Raw genomic sequence first — 9968 nt, 5'->3', positions numbered from 1 at the left:
GTTTATCATTTAAAATACCATTTCGTCTCCAAAACGCAAAACACGATGCGAATATATCCCCTTATCTCCTGGCCTAATGCATGAAGAAATCCAACACGCACACGGAGTTCAGAGAGCTGAACCTTTATTGTACGTATCCTGCAGACTAGACGAGAACTGGTTGAAGCGGAAGGTATTTTTGAGACACGCAATGTTTCTTCAAGAGCTATACTTTGAGTTTTTGGGGCCACTGCTAGGATTTCTGTTTTGCAGTTGATCACAACAAATACGTTGTCGTATATGACAACCACAAACACTTCGCATATCTTCGCCGGCCTATTGCGTGCACCAGGGCGACAAGTGCATGACATTGGGCAAGGTGACTCTTTAAATCTAAAACGTACCTACTAGACGTGAAGTGGTCCAACACAGATCGAAGACATCAGTTTTTTTTAGTCTTTCCCCGCAAGAGAAAAGACCACTTTGGCCACCATCGGCAACAGGCGCCTATTCTTTACTCGGTAAACTTTTTCTATCCGGAGAACAATCGGATGCTCAAAAAGTATTACCCGCCATATCCACTACACACCGCTACAAGTAGTTGAATATAAAAAAGGGTTATTCCCTGCCTTCTTTACACAAAGTTCATGATATTTCTATGGTGACTAACACAGTTTTCTCTCTTAAATATTTGACGGAAATACATAATGAAACCTAGTAAAAGCCGCAACAATATAAAAGGGTAATTCAAATGATTGTATCGGTTTTGATTATAGGTGTTTGAAACAAGCACTGCTGCTGTTACGGTACACAATAAAATTAAAATAGTGGGCTGATGTAACCGATATGGTTCCACGTGGCCACGAATCGTCCTTGGGACAGGTAGTAGGCAACGTTTTCAGTAAAGTGTGTACACAGAGTTTTGGCTTTGTATTCGCGGTACAAAGTAATTCAGTCTATTCACGTAATAAAATAAAAAAAATAAACTCGGTGTTATTTATGTTGGTTGACGCAAAAATAGAACAAGGTACTCCTAGTCGTTTCCTTTGGGTGCACAGTGTGAAAACGTGAGGGCCTTATTCCAGATTTACCTTATCCGTACCAGCAATTGCCTGTACAAACGATTTTAGGTCTACTAAAACCGAGAAGCTTATTGCCAGCAACAGACACCACTTATGCGCAGGGGGGGTGGTGGTAGTGGTGGGTGTGGTAACACTGAGCTGTTCTCTGTAAGACGAGTCCCTCAGTTCATGGATCCAGTTAGGTCGTGGGTTGTTGCAATTATGATTGTATACTTGATATATCTGAGCAATAGATGCTTGACGGTGGCATGTGGATCTTATGGCCGCAAATATTTTATGTTACCTATAGCGGCGCCACAGCAAATAAAAGGGACACCTACGCGGACACGGCGTAAAAACAGGACTGGTTCTCCTTGTGATAACACGTCTTTCAGTACAGGGCGGCACCTTTGCTCAGGTCCATTCTTTTGCATGGTTAAACAGGGCTTTTGGGTAGGGCTTTGCTGGCGTGATGGTTAAGACCTTCTGGCACGTTGACAATTTTGCGATGTTTACCAGGAACCAGTATATGACATGATTGGCGGTAGACGTGGTCAAGGTGCTCAGAGAGTGTGTATTGGGTCTTCAGCTTACGTTCGAGCTCTAATTCCTGCACTTGAGAAAAGAGTTCCAGGAGGATTATACGTGCTCGATTTATTAACCCTATTGCAGAAACCCCTCCTAAAAAGTGGGGCTGGTCAACCAAAGACGGTGCGCAGTGCTATTAAAATGTCGTCCATTCGGTCCACTCTATGTAAGTCCTGCCACCTCCGACTAGATGAGGCTGTCGCGGACCACTTGGTTAGGCTAAAGAATGCTAAGTACGCGAAACGAATGATTTATTGGACATGTGAGAAACTCCTGAGAAGCCTCAAGTTCTTGTGCAGCAACGATGGTACAGGTACCGCTTCGGCGTGAGATGGTAGACCGGTTGTTCTTTCATACGTCCATAGAGGGTCACATAGTTCAAAACAAGTGGCGATACGTTTCGGAGACCTAGTAGTGTTCTCCGCTCCGTGTAAACTTCATAATATGGTACCTGTGGCGGACAGTCCGCTTCGTCCGAGATTGTGTGGTATCCCACAAAAAAACGTTAGTTGAATTTGATACAAGGGTATTGTATAGCACACCGCTCTCATGCGGGTGGTCCTACGTCGGACAAATCCGCAACTGTTTGAATATTATATTAAAGGAACTCATGTCCAGATTTGAAACCGACTGTATTCAAACTTGGGGGAGCATTGCTGCAGGTGTTAATGTTATCCGAAGTTTCCGAATAACACGTTCCTTTACAAGAACTAAGACGGGCAGACTCGAAAGATCGGGAAGGCATTCCATATATGTTATGGGGGCGATGACGCTGGCGTGAGACAGACGTCGGTGGCTCTCACAGAAAATGGAAACGGATATCTTGCTGCTTCTTAGTTGGGCACACAGTGATGATCTGGGAGAGAGAGAGAAATTACTTTATTGACAGTCCTTCATGGGATGGGGGGTGGGGTGAGACGGGCGTGCTAGACAGCCTGGGGCGGCAGCCTACTCATGCCAACCCGTGAGGGTGACGTTTTCGGCTGCTGTCTCGCCAGGATGTCCAGCACGTGCTGGACCACGTCTCTTTGGTCTCCAGGGTCTTGGCTTGTGATCTTGCTGCGCATGGCAGGAGGCATTGCTTTGTCTAGGCGGTCTGGGGGGGTGCAGTTCCAGAGCAAGTGTCTCTGGGTGGCTCTTGCTTGTTGACATTGCTGACAGATGTCTGTTGTATATACGGCGGGGCGTATGTGTCGTGCCAGTACGGGTGTCCATATAGCCTGTGCTTGTATTTGTCGTAGTGTAGTAGCTTCCTTGCGGGTGAGGTCTCGATGGGGGGGTGGGAAGAGGCATCTACTTGTTCTGTACCACTGGAGAATGTCTCCGTAGGAGGTGATGGAGTATTCATCGTCATTGGACCGAGGTGCCGGGTGAATCGAGGGGCGGGGTGGGGACCCGCGGCTGGTTAGCGCGTGTGCCTCCATGTCTGCCTCGTCATTCCGGTTCGGTCCTGTGTCTAACTGCCCAGCGTGTGCGGGGAACCACTTGATGGTAATGTTGGGGCCTGATGATATTGTGGAGCATATTCTGGCAGTTGTATTATTGACGTTCTTTGTAGCGAAGTTGAGTATGGCCGTTTTCGAGTCGCTGAGGACCGTGCGGCATTTCGGAAGCGTAAGTACCAGTGCAATGGCCAGCTCTTCGGCTTGTGTGGGTGTCTTGCACTGTATGCTTCCAGATGTTTGGAGTATCCCAGTGTCGGATGCGAGGACGGCTGCTACATACGTATCTGGTTGTCGGGGGTATTGTGCTATGTCCACGTAGTAGGCGTATGGGTCTTTGACGTGCCACTTCGTAAGGGCCGTGGCTCTCGCCGACCGTCTCTCTTGATGAGCCTGTGGGTGCATGTGCTTAGGTAAGGGGGGAATCCGTAGACGTTGGGCGAGAGTCCGGGGTAGCGGAGTTGCTTTCTTTGGAGCCGTTGTAGGTGTATTGAGTCCGATTCTTTGTAGTATTGCTCGCCCTGTCCTGGTCTGGGACAGTGTGATACTGAGCTGTGCTTTGGGCTTCTGCGATTTCGTCTGTCGTATTATGTACTCCTAGTGCGAGCATGCGGTCCGTATTGGTGTGGGCGTATAGTCCCAGTGCCGTCTTGTAGGTTCGTCTGATCATTGCATCTATCTTTAGCTTTTCGGCCGCCTTCCAGTTGTGGAAGGATGCCACGTAAGCGATGTGACTTAGTGCAAAGGATTGGGTGAGTCTAAGTAGACTATCTTCTCTCATGCCTTGGTATCGCGTGGCCACTTTCCGGAGGAGTCGAGTGGCCATCGTGAGCTTGGCGTGGAGTTTCTGCACTGTGACGTTGTTGTGGTGCGAGTCTTGTATGTGCAACCCGAGCACTGTGATCGTTGGAACTTGTGTTATCGGCATTCCGTCCTGGGTGACCACATTGATGGGGTGTGTTGTTTGGTTGGCCTTCTCGTTCCTGGTGGTGGGATCACTAGAAGTTCGGATTTTGTTGGCGAACATTTGAGTCCAGTGGGGCGTAGATGTTCTTCGACTGCAGTGACGGCTTCTTGGAGGGCCGCTTCTATCTGGCTGTCACTACCCCCTGTTGACCACAACGTGATGTCATCTGCATAGATCGTGTACCGGATGTTACTAACATGTTCGAGTCTTCTAGCTACGCCGATCATGACTATGTCAAAAAGCAGAGGGGAGATTACGGAGCCTTGTGGGGTGCCCGTGCTTCCCAGCTGCTTAGGTGGGAGTTGCAGTTCCCCTGCCACGAGCCTTGCGATTCGGTTGGTCAGGAAGTCCTTGATATACGCAAAAGTTCGCTGTCCCATATTGAGGTTGGACACTTGCTGAAGTATTGCCGAGTGGTGTACGTTGTCAAAGGCTCCTTGAAGATCTAGTCCGAGTACTGCTCTGTTGTCCAGGGTGGGGAATTTTCGATCAATGATTTCGTGCTTGAGAAGCAACATAGCGTCCTGGGTGCATAATTTGGCTCGAAATCCCAGCATCGTGTCTGGGTAGATGTCGGATTCTTCCAGGAACCGTTGCCAGCGATTGAGGAGTACGTGTTCGAGCACCTTTCCCACACAGGATGTTAGAGATATAGGCCTCAGGTTGTCAATGTGGGGTGGCTTGCCCGGTTTGGGGATGAGTACCGTTTTCGCAGTCTTCCATTGTTGCGGGAGCTTGCCCGTGCGCCACCACTTGTTGAAGTATTTGGTTAGGGCTTCTATTGCTGTGTCGTTCAAATTTCGGAGCGCCTTGTTGGTAACTTGATCTGGGCCGGCCGCCGATTTACAGATAATGTTTTGAAGCACTTCACGTACTTCCCATTCTTCTATATCGGCGTCTAAAAGGTCATTGGGTGCGCCTTCATAGTTTGGGAGAGGGTCTGGTGGTGTTGTAGGGAGGTACTTGGCGTCCAGGCGTCTTTGTACTTCGGCTTCTCCCAATTATCGGACGGCTTTGTGGATGGTTCTGTTCAGCGTGTAATGTAGAGCGCCCTTGGTAGTCTGGTCGTTTAGTAGGTGGCGCAGGAGATGCCACGTTCTGCTTTTGTGAAGCTGGCCATCGGCCTCTTGACATATTGCGTGCCATTGTTGTCTGCAGAGGGTTGTGCTGTGTTGTTCTATGTCCCGGTTAAGTTGTGCTATGCGTTTTCGGAGTTTTCGGTTGTGGCGTTGGCGTTTCCACCGCTTCTTCAGGGAGTTGCGTGCTTCTAGGAGGTGCGCTAATCTACTGTCTATCATTGGAACCTCTTGCTCCGCTTCTAATGTCTGAGTTGCGTCCTTGGTTGTAGCGTTTAACAAGTTGGTCCATGCTTCTATATCTTCGATGGTATCCGGTGTTCTCTCGTCTAGCTTTTTCCTGTATTCTTTCCAATCAGTGAGGTGCTGGCTCCACGGTTTCTGGGTAGCCGTGGCGATGGGTAGAGTAATTTCGAGTATACAATGGTCGCTACCTAGCGTTTCTCCAGTGTTCCTCCAAGTGATACTTCGTAATGCAGTGGGTGTTCTTATGAAGGCGAGATCTGGGTTGGTGTCTCGTTGTGCCGAAGTTCCATTTCGAGTAGGTGCGTTTGAGTCGTTTAACAATTGGTAGCCTGCATCCATGGTTTCATCATAGAGGCTGTGGCCTTTGGCTGTGGTATGGGTGTATCCCCAGGCTGTATGTTGTGCATTGAAGTCTCCGCATAATAAGGTGACGTTGGGGCCGGCAAGTTGTTGTGTTTTGTGAACGAGGGTGCGAAACTTCTGTTGGTAGTGCTTGGGGTTGCTGTATATGTTGATTATGAACGTGCTTTCTCGATGTATTCGTTTCCCGGTTACTATTTCGATTGTGGTGAGCTCGATGGCGCCGTTAGGGAGGAGGTCGTGATCGATTGAGTTGAGATTATTTTTGACCAAGGTACAGACCCCTTGCCCTGCCCCTTTTTCAACAGTTCGAGCGCTGGGTGGCTTCGCAAAGGATCGGTATCCTGGCAGGGTTGGTGGGGTTTCGCTGTGTGTTTCTTGGAGTATTATTACGTCTGGTCTCTTGGGGCTTTGCTGTATGTATTGCTGTAATGACGCCTTCTTCCCCTGAATGCCATTGGGATTCCATTGCCAGATGAGGAGGCAATGTGGTGTTGTGGCGTTGTGTCCTGGGTTAGGTGTGGCTGCTGATGCTATTCCGTCCATTGTTGAGGATGGATTGAGGCTTGTTGCGGGTGAGTTCCTGACGTTGTTTGCGCTTTTATGAGCGATTCCAGCGTTGCCTGTATGTTCTGGATCATTGCCATCATTTGTTGGCATGTTTGTCCGATGGCGTCGAGGCGTTGCTCCACCCCGTCGAGGCGTTCGCTGTTTGCTTTAATGGCCTGTTCGAGTCTGTCCTGGCGTTCTTCGAGGCTGTCTAGCCTTGCGTTGATTCTTCTTTCTCGTGCATTTTCGAGTGCCCTCTTCTTGGGTGCTGGTTCACTTGTCTTAACTGTGTTCAGCATTTCGGATTCTTTGCTGCTAGTGTCTGTGGCGATGGGGACTTGTGTATCCATGGCTGAGGTGCAGTTATTTTCGCTCTGTGCTGTAAGTCTTTGGTGGGGTGGCATTGTCGGTACCGGAGTTATTTGTTGTTGCTTGGCGTTGAGGAGCTGGTCCAACTTGGCGTTTATGGCTTGTATATGGGCATCTTGTTCCGTGATGCGTCGCTTGAGCTGGTCGTTCTCCGCGCGCAGTGCTTGGATGGTAGAGTCCCTTTGTAGAACTTCGGCGTTGCGAGGATTATGGTGCGACATTTGAGGGTTAATCACCTGGGCCCAGCTGATTCTTTCGCCTTGGCGTGGCTTGCTGCGGTTGGTTTCCATGTGTGGGTTGCGATTGTCGTCCGTGTTTCTGTTACGGCTTGCTGAGCGACCTCTGCTCTTATCTCGCTGTCGTGAGCGACTGCGTCTCTCTGATATAGGTGGTTGTTGGCGTGTCTCATTCTGTTGTTGTTGCTGCTGCTGCGATTGCATGCGCAGCTGTGGGAAGTCTTGAGAAGAGAACGTTGACCCTTGTTGTGCGGCATTTCTGCGCTCCCATCTGCGTTTCGTGACTACAAAGGGCACCTTGTACTTGTTTGTGCAGTCCATTTCGCCTGTAGGGTGTGGTCCATTGCATAGCCTGCAGTGGGGCCTGCACTGCATTGCGTGGTCGGCTGCTGGGTTGGGTGTGCCGCACGAAAGGCAGATTTTGGCTTCTGGCGTGGGGCATACATCAGCGCGGTGGCCAATTTTTCCGCATGTCCTGCATACGTCATAGTGCTGTCTGTATAATCCGCATTTGAGGAGCATGGAACCATATTTGACGTAGTTGGGGACTTTGGGGCCGGCGAACAATACAATTACCGTGGTCGTGGTGCCAATTCGATGTGCCTCTAAGGCTAGGGGGTTCGTGGGGTTGACTATGTTATCTTGTAAGTCCTCGGCCGTGTCCTCGATTGCGATGCCTCGGATTACTCCTTTAACTGTCCCGTGGGGTGCAGTGCAATATGCGCGCGTGTCGTAGTTGCGGCCCCCGATGTATAGGGAGCGTACATTTGCGTAGTGACGTGCTCTAGTGTCATCGGGGGTGCTGACCACGATGATATTCTGCATGGGATTGGTGCAGATTGTATCTTCTCGCGCTTCAGTTCTGGGAATACTGGCCGCGGTGAGGACAGCGGACATTACGATGTTGGCTTCAATTCTCGCTAGGCAAAGGCCTCCTCTTGGGCGGATCACAATCTTGGTCTCTTCCCGCGCAGAATGTGTGGCATGCGGGATGCTTTGGTGATTTTCGTTACCATGCGTTTGGTGTGGACTTCGTTAAAATGCGGGGTTGTCGTGGCGTTTGGGGTAGTTTCATATTTCTGGGGCGTAGTAATTCTTTGGCTTACTTGTTTTCCCGTGATTTTCCATCCTTCGGTGTCGTTTGGATGTAGGTCGGTGCCTTGGACCCCAATGGCGGTGCGTCCGGGGCTGCGATGAACTGCTTGGTATTGCGAGGTGGTGGTAGTAGAATCACTGCCACTTGCACAACAGTCCATGTCTTCTGTTGCGAGGGTCGCAAAACGATTTTGAGGAACTGCGTTGGGCTGCGAGGTAGCGGTAGACATCTCCTGTGATGAGGATCCGGACGTTGAGCTGTCGTGTCGGGCCGGGCGGCCGGCGCTGATGTGCGCAGCGGCCGCACTCGTGCTAAGCCTAGGCGTGGTCCGTTAGGCCTAGCGTCGTGCGGGTGTAGAAGCACCAAAATTTTACGAAAAGTCCAGGTCACCGGGCCACAAAAGGTGTCAAACGAGTCCGGGGATCGATGCGGACACTTTGGTGATGTATCCTCGTCGATTGAGAGTAATTTAGGCGGCGCAATTAGTAAAATCGGCGGAGCCCATGCGGAGCACGTCTGCTCAGCACGGCGACCGGAGCGCCCGTGATGATCTGGGAGAAAGTGAGGAATGTTGACGTTTTTTTTTCGCGCTATTTGGGTATTTTTTCCTAGCCTCCTACACAGAGTGTCCCAGCTATTATGTGTCAAGATTTCAAAACAAATAGTATTAGTGTTACTCGAAGAAAATGTAGCGCAGAATGTTTGCAGTACTGTGGAGAAGCGGACGGTATTTTTTTGTTAAAGAGACTTGACTAAATAATTCTAGTTAATTATCTAACTCGGGATCTAATTGCGGTATTTTCAGCGACGAACTAATTGCGTACTCGTTTATTCTCACTGATACAGAAGACCCGCAAACATGAAAAATACCACGTGACGGCACTTCCGCGCGCATTGTAAAGCAGCGTCACAAGCGATTTAAAATGGTCGACCTATATCTCGAAAACCTGTGTGTCCGCATTGGGTCAGCTATATTTTCTCAGTAGAAAACTCAGAAGCGCACCGGGCAGTACTAATATTTTAGCTTATAACACTTTTGTAAAGAGCAAATTAGAATATGCAGCGGTAATATGGGACCCACATACGAAAAATATAAAATTCAACTAGAAATATGCAACCGCAAGGCCGTGCGCTTTATATTTGGGAAGTACAAAAGGGAGGACTCCCCTACCCAGTTAATGCATGATAATTAAATTCAGACCTTGGAAACTCGCCGAAAAATCAGACGTATTCCATTCTTACACAACTGTGTCTCGGTAAGAAATAAATTAAACTTACCCGATTACGTAGAACCGCTAGCAACAAGGAGGACTCGTCAAATCACCAACATTCATTGGTTCCCACATTCGCAAAAAGAAATAGCTACAAGTACACTTTCTTCCTTCAAACAATTGAAGACTGGAATTCACTCCCTGCAGAATTATTTCTTAGTTCTTATTTCGTCACCGAGGTAGAAAAACATTCCTCTTTTTAAATTTTGGGAACAAATTTTATTCATTCTGGTTCATGTGTAACCTTCATGCGAATAGTGCCATGCATTTAGCGTTGTACCCTCTCCTGCTTGGGCCCCATTTTTGCCCTGCAGTATTGTCAAATAAATAAAATAAATAATAAGCCTAAGGAAAGCGACTGTTTCGCCTGTCACCCGCCCGAAGAGGCAGCGCATCACCTTGATAACGGCTTGCATGGAAGGAGCAGCAACAAAAAAATTTGCGGGGCGTGTGTGCAGATAAGTACCCTGTTGATTGATTGATTGATTGTAGGGTTTAACGCGCCGACGCAACGTAGGCGATGAGGCGCGCCGTAGTAGAGGGCTCCGGATTAATTTTGACCACCTGGGGATCTTTAACGTGTGCCGAAATCTCGTACACACGAGAGTTTTTGCTTTTCGCCTCCATCAGAAAAGCGGCCGCCGCGACCGGGAATTGAGCCCGCGACCTCGTGCTCAGCAGCGCAACGCCTTAGCCACTGAGCCACCGCGGCGGGTAAGTACCCTGTT

The 9968-nt window shown here is 49.2% G+C and overlaps 2 pseudogenes; both read right to left on the bottom strand.

Moving 5' to 3' along the window:
* Positions 1-2554: 2554 nt before the first annotated feature.
* Positions 2555-5737, bottom strand: LOC144145469 (uncharacterized; annotated as a pseudogene).
* A 515-nt stretch (positions 5738-6252) lies between these two features.
* On the bottom strand, positions 6253-8467 carry LOC144146654 (uncharacterized; annotated as a pseudogene).
* Between the last annotated feature and the right edge of the window lie 1501 nt (positions 8468-9968).

This window comes from Haemaphysalis longicornis, unplaced genomic scaffold, assembly GCF_048455015.1.
Source record: "Haemaphysalis longicornis isolate Haplotype H1 unplaced genomic scaffold, Haemaphysalis longicornis Haplotype H1 scaffold_7, whole genome shotgun sequence".
Lineage (NCBI taxonomy): Eukaryota > Metazoa > Arthropoda > Arachnida > Ixodida > Ixodidae > Haemaphysalis > Haemaphysalis longicornis.
Note: the sequence above shows the minus strand (reverse complement) of the source record. Positions and strands in the feature narration are given on the sequence as shown.